Raw genomic sequence first — 12,807 nt, 5'->3', positions numbered from 1 at the left:
AAGCTTTATCACACAGCAGATTTGCACACAATCCTATATACCTGATATCTACATGATTTTCCATCATTTCTTAAATATGCCTGCTCATTGTTAAAGTTGTTACTAAGGTTACTACAACTGTTATTTAAGAAGGAAGAACTGCTTGTTTACCACAAAGCTTCTCTATATTTCCCTGCTATCTGTGCATCTAATTAAAAATACTTTTTTTTTCTTCTCTACACAGACTTTGCTTAGACCATCATGGTTATAACATTACTATTTATCTGGATTTAAACTCACAGCCCCTCCTGCTACCTCTCTTCTTATCTTTGCCTCTTTTAAAAAATCCAGAAGTGATTAAGCATGTAAGTTACTAAGCAAGAACTTGGAGCTGCACAACGTTCTTTCCCTTGGCGCTACAAGAAAGTAAGACTCTTTCCAAGAGCAAATGTAATATCATAATTATAGGCCAAACTATGAAGATTTTAAACTTTTTTCTTAGAGTTTAGTGGGACAAACCTGAAGCCTCTGGAAATGAAACTGGGGGAAAGACCTGACCTAATGCAGACAGAAATCTTTATTAAACACAGATGTCAACAGCAGTAGTATGTAATTAGTGCCCTGATTGTGACTGGGCAAATAATGTTGGTGGCTTGGGAAGGGTCCAGGCATCTGACTCTGGATTCCTCTCTTTGAACTAGTTACCAAGGCTCCCTTTAAGGTCAGTGAAAAGAAAAAGCCACTTTAGAGCATGATTTATCTCATTCCTATCTCAGCCTGGTATATGGGATGTGAATGGCATCCTTAAGACTGGAATGAATCGACTTGTTCTTGCCTGCAACTTTCTTAGGGTGCCTACAGGAGTTTCCAGGCTCTTTCTGTCCTGTTCATAGCTGCCCCCCCCCCCCCCCCCCCCTTTATTTTTCCTGAATAAAAAAAAGAAAGAGAAGCAAAAGCACCTATTGATCTGAGAAGATATAAGGTATTTTGTATTCCCATTGGCTGGGCACAGGATTTGGGAGATTTGAGTCCAATTCTAACCCTGCCACTGACTTCATATACAGCTTTAGGCAAGCTTCCTGCTCTGTTTTCTGAAGTGAAATTCAGAGGTTTAATATATGTTTGCACCTGAGTGACAGACACCATTTAAGTCCTAAGTAGTGATTTCTGGAGGTTTTTTGACACACAAATAGTTTTTTTTCTTTTTACATTCAGCTCGCCTCTGTTTTCCTCTGAGACCGAAATCCACATAATTCTGGTAGTAGCCCAAGAGTACTTTATATCCAGACTAACAAATTAAAAGTGCCTTAGTACTAGGTGGCTCATCACTCCTCTAACAGGAGAAAAAGGTGGGAATGAGAAGTCTTTTAAGAAGGAAAATCAGATTAGTGAAAGCCCATTATATGAAGGCACAGCTGGCTTATGGTGCATTTCTATGGCTTATCTAACAGCAAACTATGTTTTGTGCTTTGTACCTCCAAGGGGGTTAGGAAAGAACTGTAGTGTTCTCAGTGACTCAGTCTTACCTACAGCATCTAACAATAGCAAATGTTTTTTTGTCATCTTGTGTTTGACGCTTTGTTAGAGGCACAAGCTCTCAGTGGTGAATGAGGCTTGAAGTCTAAATTCAATTTGAATTAGCTGCTGCTTAATATGCATAGATTGCTGAGATGAAAACCCATGTGAGTATCATGGGCAGCAACTACATGTGCATGTGTGCACATGTGTGGAAAATGCAGGGAATTTTTTTGCCAGTGAAAGGAAAAAGTAAAAAACCAACCACCTGTGTTGTGTACAGTCAGCATGTGCAGACCTAGGTAACATTATGAGTTGTGGTTCCTTTCCTTGGGGGGCTGTTTTCAAAATACAGAGATAGATAAAAATGCCTGATAGTACTCTGGTGTGTGGCCACGACTGGAATTTGACCAGTTTATCAGAGCACTGACCACTTTTCTCCTGGTCATCTTTTTGGTTGTATGGAGACATCTCAAAGCCTTGCATACCTTTGGGATTTTGACAAACTTTCCCACCGTTGCTGCAATGGGTTCAACCCCCCAGCAGCTAGCAGCTTGGAGAATTTTCCTGCAGACAGGCTGCTGCTGCTGCTGCTGTACTCTGGGGCACTGATGCTTTAGACAAGCTCTGGGTAGAGCTAAACACCTTTATACATAGATGGCTTGAGAAGGTAGAGGTGTGGTTTTCCCCTAAAAGCTGATGTTTTTTCAAAAGCATTCAATGATAAGATACTCTGATGATAAGGTATCTGCAAACTTCATGTAACAGCTTCAGGAGGAGGATGGATCAGGCAAGCATGGGATGGGATGTCCATTCTCAAGAGTCTGGTTACTGCTGAGGTGGGCCCTTCCCAATCTGTCAGTGTAGTTCATTGAGACTGAGCATGGGCCTTTTTTTTCTTGATGTCACTCAGATATCACCAGAAGGAAGGCTCTAGGCCGGATGATTTTACAGTTACTGCTGGCATCTGATCCTGGAAACCACCTTTTCTAGGTGCCTCGCAGCCCATTCCCCAACAGCAGACAGATACCGCACCCATGCCCATGCTGGGCGTCATTATCACACAACCAGCAAATGTGCATTCGCACTGTTGAGGAAGGTACTGGGAACATAGGGAGAAACGGTCCACGCTGCCCGCGGGAAGGGCATGAAGCTGGGAGCAAACAGTATGAATTGCTTAGGCAAATTTCCCACAGCTGCTGTCTTTCCTAGGTGCTCCAGGTATGTGCAGGCAGCAAAGAGATTCACCAGTTTGCAACGAAGTGCATCCTTTTTAGGATCTGTCCTTTGGGGGAAGCATGGAGCCAAATGCCCATATGCAGATCAGCTACACTGTGTATGTATATTCAGACTAGCAATGGGAGAGAGCAAGAGTTTTATCCTGGGTTGGAGACAGCTGCTGTAGATGAAGTAAGGAAGGTAAGACCTGAGCGAAGGTCTTTGGTCTGATGGTGGTGTTTGTTGCACAGACCATTCTTTCTATTTTAGGTTGCTTGGGTTACTCGGCGTGAGGCATGTGCGTAAATACTGTGCTGAAATCAGGGCCCTGGTTTCCTTAGAATCTCTTTTCCTCTTTACCCTTCATCAGTAGGCTTGAATAGTACAGTTGCAGTTTACCCCACACAGCAGGTCCAGCCTTGGGGACTCTGTGACTGATAATTGCTGGGATTTGGGAGACCAGACACATACTTTTCCATTGGTTGTTGTTGTGCGCCTTTGTGGGACCCAGGGTCAGCTTGAGGGGAAGGTATTGAGGCAACAAAGAAGTAAAGTTTGTATGTTTTGCTTGCCCATATTTAGGGCAAAACTGCTATTCAGTGCTGCCTGGCCTTTAGCCCATGGCAAACAGCTCTCACACTGTGCTCAGAGTAATTCAGAACATGTCTGGGGCATCCTGCACAAACGTTTGACTCCCTGAGTCTTCACAGATCTTCAATGTTCCTGCCTTCCCCCCCCCCCTTCAGTGCTGGCTATAACTTGTATTGAAAGCAAAAAGGGTATGTAAAGAAGAATTGTTCTGTCAGACCTAGTGACTGTTTCTGAAGGAATTCTGGTGCAGAGGAGGTGATCTTATCAATGGACCCCGAAATCCTGATGAATTTAACAGGAGCTGAGGGCTTCAGCACCTCTCGTGATTGGGCTATGGATTTTGTACAGGAGTCTTTCAAAACTGCTGCTGCGTGCATTCTTTTAAATAGATATGCAAAGGCAAGGCAAACAAGCAGTTCTAGCATTGCTTTTCTTTCCTAGAGATGGATCAAACTGATTGTGCTGATCAGGGAACTGTTTGGATGAAGGAAAAAGCCAGATCTATTTTGGATGTTTCTGACATCTTTTCTATTTTAGAATTTTTAGTTAGTTGTTTGGATTTTTTTATGGTCTATAGCCTAGCACAATTCTACTTACAAACTCACCTGTCCTGTGTTTATTTTATTTTTTTCCTTTCCCCAAAAGACGTGGCTCAGGAGTATAATGAGAATGAGGACTTTGAAAAAATATAAGTATTAATTCATTAGCATGCAAAAGATTGATTTTCCTCCCCCCATGCTTGGGTCTCCTTTGCAATGCCTACTGCACTGTTAATTGTTTAACCTGTACTTAGATAACCTACACTCCTTTAAAAGTATTTGCCCTTGCAAAGAAATCTTCAGGTCACCTATGTCCTCAGACAAGCTGCACAGTCAGGCGCAGGGGACGCCTGGGGAAGGCGAGGCATGCTTATGGAGACAAGCTCTGGAATGAATTCACTGTTTTGTTTGCAGCACAGTATAACTTGTCCTGTTGTTGATTCACAAGATTTTTCTTTTTTTTATGTGTTAGTTGTGGAAATTGGTTAATTCTGATCTTAAAATTATTTTCAAATAGGAGTTTCATTTACGATGATGTTATCCCAAGAGGGTGACTAAAATGTGTGGGCTTGAACAGGTACCGTGTATAGACTATCTGGCTCTTATTTCTTTCCTTTTCTGATTACATCAAGCACTTTGCTTTGAAAAGTGTGAACTTGAACTTAGTCATGTTGAAGAATCCCTGAAATTACTTACCTCACATTAATGTGAGAAACTGGAAGGTGCTACTTCATGCAACTGTGGAATCAAGTAGCTATGTTGGCATGAGGTAGTGTTTGTTGGGAGTTAACACCAGTGAAATGAATGGGAGATAGCGATACCCCTTCTGAGTTCAGCCTTCTGACAGCCTTCTTCTAGAGACCGTACACTAGACAGCTTTGGTAATAAAAGAGGTTGAATAGAGGCTCACAGTCCATGGAAACCGACAGTGTCACTGGAGGAGTATTGTCATGCCTCCATCATCCCTATCTCTTCCAGCTCCTCCTTCATCCAAGAATATTCTGGAGTATTATATATGTAGATTGTGACATGGTGCGGTACTTTGCATGCAACTGGAAGATAATTTGCTTGCTCTAAGCATAGGAATGGCTTTTGCCTTACAGCAGTTAGGCAAGATTTTTAGTCTGTCAGTTCTGAAGTCATAAACAGAGCTCATATCCTACCAGCACCTTAATGATGAAGGAAAGGAGGGGCTGTGTCAGAGAGCTGCTGCTCCTTTGCAGAGCATAAGAATGCTTTCGTGTCCCAAATGCCCCTTCACTGGGTAGGCAGGGTGCCCACCCCCATGCTTCACTAGCTTGCTACAACTTGTGCCTATCCAAGGATGGATCGGGGCAAGATTTGCTCCAGGAGACTGTTTCTAATGTCACATACGCAGTTTAAAGAGCTAGTGTGTAGTGAATGAGTAGCTACGGTGCGTGTGCTGGATATGTTGCTTTGCTGCTTCTTAGCTTGAAATACAAGAGGTTCCTGTGTTTCTTTTCTATCCTGATTTGCAGTTCTTCAGGAGGTTCAGCTTTAATAATCTGCAGTGTCTGCTTTTTGTCATTAGCTTCTCTCCTGTCCAGATACAAAGCAGATTGGGAACGTTTTCAAAGGGTGAAGATTTATCAGTGCAACTCCCAGACAAGTCAATTAGAGACTGCCTGACTAAATCCTCATAACACGCTTTGAAAATGTAACTCCTGCGGTCTGCAAGGACAGTTGCAGGGAGCGTGTAGCTCTGCTGTTTGGTGTGAGAGACAGGAGTAAGCACTGCCAGCGAAGTAGTTTAGGTCTCAGGCTCTTAGCACCTTCATTAAGCACCTTCATTTTGCACAAACAGGAATGCTGGCACTCCCTAAGTGATGAGGTTACTGCTTTGCCAGTGTTTACTTTACTGGGCTAAAGAAGGATTAAATTGGGTGGACCTGAAAAGGAAGAAGCCATGTAGATCCTACACTTGGGCAGGAAGGCTGTTTGACAGCATTTCATCCATGAAATAATTTGTGCTTTTGAAGTCCAGTTAAACTGGCCAGTAATTCTGTATTAAGAAAATGAATTGCATCCATCGCCTGTGCTTTACTCAACAGCTTCCCCAGGGACCCTGCATGCCAAATCTCCTCAGAAGCATGTCATTTAGTGTCTTTGTATTCAGATTTTAGTTGGAGTTGTGTAGAGGGAAAGACAGAAGTTGCGAAAGAAAAATATTTTATAAAGGCAAACTGGAACTGATACATGATATATGCACTTAGGCTTCAGAAGGATCACACTTTCCCCAGCCTGTTCTAGACACATACGATTTGAGCAGCATACTTGGTATTTTTTTGTATATATTTCTCCACTAATCTTTGTACGGTTTCTTCACTCCTGCATCCCTCACTAGCTAGGCATTCTCCAACAGCATTCATTTCTACAGCAGAAAATGTCTTTCTGGCAGCAATGCGATGGGGTGGTTTAAAAGACTGCAGTAAACATCAGTAAAGATATATATGCTTATCTTTTTTATTTTGATGAAATTAATATGCACAGAGCTGGAAGTTCTGTTATCACATGACCTGAGCAACAGAAGTATGAAATTTCTTCAGTCTGAGATAATGAGATGGATTTGAGCCATGGGAGAAGCTACCTCTCTTTCTCTCCATCTCTCCAGAAATGTCTCCTTCCCTTCTCTTGCTCATCCCTCTCTCAAAGCTCTGATGAAAGCTCATGCCAGTTCTTGCTTTTCATCAGCATCCTTACCTGGCTGACTGAGGGCAGGTAGAGTCATGGCGTTTCCCTGGTTTGACTTCGCCAGTGCTGCTGCTGTTTTGCTCTCATCCAGTGCCTTTTTTGTTACCCTTCTTCCCTGTCCTCTGCTTGACCTCCCAGCATGATCCAGTTCCTGCTGGTGGCTGGGAGCCTGACAGCTGGCTGGGGCAGGCAGCTCCGGTGAGGACCCTGCACACCGCTGTGCTGCTGCTTTGCATCCAGACAGCCCCTACTCTCTACTCTGGCTGCTTGAGAAAACAATCCTTCCTGTCTAACCAGCCTGGCTACAACGCAAAGAAGTGGCTTTTTCCTCACTGTTAGCTCTTTCAGGTTTAACTGGTGCCCTGAGCATCTTTTTCTTCTTATCATGAATGGGAGTAGGTTTGTTCTTCTGTCGGCTGTTTGTGAAAATAAGGGTGATGACAGAGACCCCGTCAGCCCTTAGCAGCTTGGGTAACAGGCAAAGGTTTGGCCTCCTTTGTGAGGCAGAGGTTACTCTGTGAGCCTGCAGAGTTGAGCAGGGTTATTGGGTAGGTTGGCAGATCGAGATTTTACCAACTTCAAACAGATTTCACAATGTGAATTTCCTGCGTATTTGAGATACTGCCCTGGCCAACAAGAACTGGGCAGGCAGGCCCAGCATGGAAGAGCACAGCATGTACTTCAAGTGAGCAGTTGTGATCCAAAATCAATTTGCTACGTCAGGCTTCATCCTGTGAGTTAGCAGGCATCGGTGCAGTGCTTTCAGCAGTGTGAGGAAATTCAAGTAGCAGGGGAGTGGTTTGATGCGAGAAATACTTTCATGTGTTGGAAGCAGTGGTATGTAACCCACCTCTGCTTTGCTTGGCCACTTGTCTGAGTTCAGCTCCGACTCGGCTTTCAAACGGCTGTCCTGTGCTCCTCACCATCTCTGCGTGACATCTGCAGCCAATGACATTCAGAGACCACTGTGGACGTGAGGGACTTCAGGCACTGATCACCAGATATGGTTGTACCTCGGACTGTGGCACCCTTTGGCACTGTTGACTTTTTAATGGCAGTCTGAGAAGTGGTACAGCAAGGAAGGATGTGCAAGAAACGAGAATCCTTTCAAATATTGAAGCTGAACTGCTGGCACGCAATTGGCAATACTGATTATTCCTTATTGATCTCAGATAAGGTCGTTATAGTCATTACATCTTTGCTTAGAAGAGCTGTCACGTCAAATCCAGTTGCTTAGTGTCACTTCACAGCAACCCCTGGGACACTCGATACATCGTTGTTAGGAGTTGAGCGCAGCACAAGAAGTTAAGGAGAGAACTTGACTCAGTCCTCAGGGTGCAGGCTGGAGGTGGCTGAACTGGGATGGTGTTAGGCAGAGCTCGTGGTGAGCACTCCCTGTCAGAGGCAGACGGGTCAAGATCTATCTGGAAAAGTTCTGGGAGTGGAAGGGAGAATAAAGGTGAGGCAAGCTCAGGAACACCTGGAAGAAGAGGTGCTAAGCCAGACAGACCGATGGGAGGGAGAGTAGAAGTCCTGCAGGAAGGGCCAGGATGAGTCATTGCCATGGAAGGGAACTCTGAAGCCCATCTGAACACGGATGGCTGGTGGGCCAGATTGTGATTCAACGTGAGGAATGGAAAAGATCAATTTCTATTTTTAACAGGAAGAGTCATAGAAGAGCGGTATGGAGACTATGATAACCCTTGTCTTTTGTAAACATGTATATTCTGTGAGGAATATGGACTTTGGGCTTTGGCTGGTTTCTCTTCTTTCCCACGGGAAACAAAGATAGCTACGGAGCAAGGTGCGTCCCAGTACAGCTGGGGAGCATGCATGCCAGACCTTTAACAATTGTGGCCCTTGCCTCTTATTGAAGTGCTGGAGCTGCCTTAACAAGATGAAGGTCAGCAGCAACATGTCCACTATGTAGCTGATGCACGAAAGCATCTAAGTGACCCCATCCTTCTTGGCTGTGGGCTCAGAGATCATCTGGCCACTGAGTGGAAGCGGACCTGTGTTAGACCCTGTAAATCGTGCTCAGCCTCAGCTCAGGCAAAAAGAGAATTTAGCCTCTCTGCTTCCCTGTTTCATGCTTCCACCCCACTCCCCACCCCCCCCTTTTTTTTTCCTAAAGAGCAATGAAAGGACTAAGCTGCCGCCACAGCCCTGGTCACTCCCCATGGATGAGTGGAACAGCCGCCCACTGAAGGCAGCACGATGGTGGAGGATGGGCCCGCAAGTGGCTCAGCTGTTGCTATAACAACAGCACCTCAGTCTCATTTCTTTTGAAAAATGAATTGCTGCTGGTGGGATGAAGCGGAGCAGCTTCTCCCGCAGATGAAAGCTCTGCCGACAGCCTCAACACTCTCTTGTTCATGTATTGGGTCTGTCATGACATGTCCGAGCAGCTCTGCCAAAAATTTCAGGATGGGGTTGGATTAGACCATTTGGGTCCACGTGTGTCTGCATGTTTGCAAGCACAGCCTCTGTGCCCCCCTGCCTCTCCCCCAGTCAAGAGCCATCTAAAAAGCCAGTTTGCCAAAGTCTGACCTTTTCTTGCTCTACAACTAGAGTTTCTCCAAAGGCACATAAAGACTAGTGAGTCCGGCCTCACACTCTTCTTCTTGGAGGGTAGAAACCTGCTGTGAAATGCAGATCCATTGGCCAAATGTTTTGTATGAATAAAGCTGAAGGGCTATGCAGCTGGCAAGGGTGTTATTTTAACATTTTTGTTTTGGTTTTGTTTTATTTTACTATTTTTCCTTTTTTATTTTACGCATGAAGAGTCTTCTGCTCCTAGATATAAATCTTCAAGCTGCTGCTAACATCTTCATGATACATACTGTATATCACATGTACAAGCTATGTACTGCTACTTAGAAGAAGAGGGAAGGTACTTTACAGGAGAATATTTCACTTCAGGCATCGTTTTTACAGAGGGAAGGGGAAGTTCTAGGGTTTTATTCTTGGACACTGTGGAGTCCTGGTGGTGGTAAACTGTTTGCCAGTATATGGTCAGCATATGTGTCAGCATATGATATTCAGGCCATCCAATAGCTGACACGGTGATTGGGAATGAAATCAAGATACGAAAATGAACGGTTGCATTGAAATGATTTGATAAGAATATCTCTGTGTTGTACCCCAAAATCAGGAGATGCATCTATTGTTATGGCTCCCAACCTCTCCAAAATGCTGAAGCCAAGGTTCTTCCCCATCTGCAAAGGTTGTATCTAGCATGTTGCCTTCAAATAAACCTTTCATGATAGGTTTATGTCTACCTACAGTTTTTCAATGAGCAAACAAAGAAAATAAAAATATTGGGTTTTTTCTAGTGCCTGTTAACCCCCCAAATCATAGAAGCTCTGAAGGAGAGTACTGTGGAGCTACAAACTTAGAATAGGCTTCATTTTGTTTTCATTTGCAACAAGACTCAATTTATGTATGTTTGATATTTGATGGAAAATAGTTTCCATGTTAAAGCTTCTTTTTGTTGTAATGCATGATAAACATGATTATTAATATTTATATACTGGGCCTGCTTGTACTTTCACTAAAGTCGTTGTATATTTGTATGGGGGACATCCAAGTTTTAGCACACAATAAAACTTCAGGAGCTGATATTTTTAGGACCGGTTATTTGTCACTACACTAGATAGTTTTCTTTTGGTAAACGTTCATGTATAAATAAGGTGATGAATTCAGAATAAATTGGTCAATGTTGTGGAACCCAGAAGTGTGAAATGATGTAGAAGTGTATCACGCTATAAGGGTTACTTTCAAACTGTTGTGAAATGAATGGGAGTGAGTTCTCTTGTATTTCCCAGGAGATAATTGCTCTCACTAATCCCTAACTTGTCATTAAGACATTTGTTTTCCCTGTCTTTTCGTTATATGAACTTTTCTTCAGGACTAGAAGCCTATCACCAGGTCCTTTGGTATGACTGTTCTTTAGCCCAGCATTTAGCAAATGTGAACTTGGGGCAAAGGGGCATCGCAAGTTTTGGACATTTCTTCGACCCCCTGCTTTTGCATGTGCACGTCCATCGAACTTGGTCTTGAGTCACATGCTGTTAGGTGACTCTTTTTCTGATGTGGAAGGCAAACAGGGATAGTCACTTTGTAGTGAGATGGGTTAGGAGGTGAAATGGGCAGTGATTTCAGCTGTAAATTGTGTGAGTGGCCCATCAGGGGTGACATTTACATATGCTATTTTAAGCTGTTATATCAACTGTGTTTCTTACCCCCTGCATTTGAGGACAGATTGTGCTCTTGTTTTCCTTGCTCTGAAGAAAGGCAACCTGGAAGTGACTGTGCTGCCGTACTTGTGAAGTGGTGCCATTACCACGTCTGTGTCGTCCTTTCCTCATCTCTGGGGTCTGAACCAGGGTTATATAAAGATCAGTAAAACAAGCTCAGTGGCTCAGCTGTAGTCTTCTGCCGCAGCCAGTTACACCGGTCAAAAAGCAGCAGGGAGCTGTAGTGCCATACGGTGGTGTTCAGCTTAACATAGGTTTTTAGGGGAGGGAAGCGGCGGAGGCGAGAGCCATATCATAAGCCTCCTTGTGGGATCAGATTTTTCTCCTTCACGCTAGTCCTGGGTGTCGACTTACCTTCCACATTGCTGTTAACTGTCACAGATGAGGCAATTACCACCCCTGGGCAAGCGCCTCCTGCTAGTGGCACGGAGAGATGGAAAGCTGATGCCTCTGCTTTGGGGCTCCGTGCTCTGCAGCCTAGTGTGCTCCTGCAGACCACGGCTCGTTAACCTGACTGCCAGGCTTTAATCAAGAGAGCGCTAGCATGGTGTGTGCTCCTGCCTGCATCTGCCACCAGGACCTCATCCTGGGCATCAGTGGAGCTCATGGGGGCAAGAGCTGCTGCAGGCAGGTGAGGGGAGAAGAGTTGGAGCCCAGTGATGGGGTTCACACATGCAGTGGGACATCCTGACACACACCTTACTGCAGGTGGGTTCCCCATTGCAGCCTGTAGCGCAGGGAGAAGAGCTTCTTGGTGCAAACCACTGGCCTTGCTGTTTCCTGGCCCTCAGAAACCAGGGGTGGGGAAGGGCTCAGGGTAAGCTCCTGTGGAGCTGCGCAGGAGGTGCCCAGCCGAGCAGTGGTCTGTGTGGCAGAGGCTGTGGTCACAGAGCAGCCAGTCTCTGTGCAGCACCACAGAAGCCAAGAGAAGAAGGAATTTTAGCCTGGGTGGAGCTTGGCCCATACCGGCTTTGTGCAGGTGGAACAGGCAGCGAAGTTTCAGGCACGAAATGCCAACAGAGACCCACTGGTGACTCTGAGCTGTGTGTTAATCATGTTGCCACATAGAAGAGCTCTTCTGCATTTACAAATCAAGGAGTTGACGGCCTGCTTAAGGACTCCTAGACTTGCTGTTCGCTGTTCTGCATTGTTACAAAGGTCACATCTCTGCAGAGGGCCACCACGTAGCTTAGTGTCCCATGCGTGGTCAGCTGGCACTGCAGCAATGCGTGCATCAGCCGTGTCCGTCTGCATTGCATGCTGAAGAGGCCAGCAGGCCTGAAGGGCAGGAGAAAGGCACAGCCTTTGCAGAACTGCTCCCTCTAAAATGGAGATGAGATATGGATTTGCTTGCCTGTCTTACGCACGGCATGAAAGGGGAACCAGCCCTCTGGGATGGGAGAAATAAATGGGATCTGGATTGTGGGAAGAAAGAAGGTTGAAGACCTCTAGGTTAGGGAAGGGGTGGGAGCTATGTGTCTGGGGCTTTCATACCAGTAAAAATACTTTAAAAATTGATAAAATCTTTCAGTATTTCATTTTCTATTGTTCTAGTATCAAGGATGCAAGTGTGTCCTGAAGGCGTTCGCTAGAGCTGTGACCTCTTTGCTTCCTCCCCTCCCCACTATTGTTTTTTGCCTTAACCTAAGAGGGATGCTTTTTTTAGCCCGGTACATAAACGAAGGACTTCATGTTTGGTGTGATAGGAGAAGACTGTAGGTTGTTACAGTGCTTTAATATGCTTCTTTTAACCTGAGTTAAAGCTTACATAAATACATTTTATTTTATAGCTTTCTTATATTCAAATTTAATTACTTTCCCGGAGACTTGTCTTGCTATCATTTCTGTTAGGTATTTATCTTTTACGTTAGCTCCTAGCACACAGGTTGTTGCCTTTTTTTAGTTACTTGTCTGAATTAACATCATGCAAAGCACCTTCTATTTTTTAGGGTTGGATGTATTTTTCTCCTCACTTAAAACTGATTCTCAATATG

The 12,807-nt window shown here is 44.6% G+C and overlaps 1 protein-coding gene across 7 annotated transcripts in view; it reads left to right on the top strand.

The window, feature by feature from the left end:
- Positions 1-12,807, top strand: part of MAML3 (mastermind like transcriptional coactivator 3) — a 326,795-nt gene that overhangs the window by 217,862 nt on the left and 96,126 nt on the right. The window lies entirely within an intron of this gene.

The sequence above is a fragment of the Falco punctatus genome (assembly GCF_963210335.1).
Source record: "Falco punctatus genome assembly, chromosome: 1".
Classification (NCBI taxonomy): domain Eukaryota; kingdom Metazoa; phylum Chordata; class Aves; order Falconiformes; family Falconidae; genus Falco; species Falco punctatus.
Note: the sequence above shows the minus strand (reverse complement) of the source record. Positions and strands in the feature narration are given on the sequence as shown.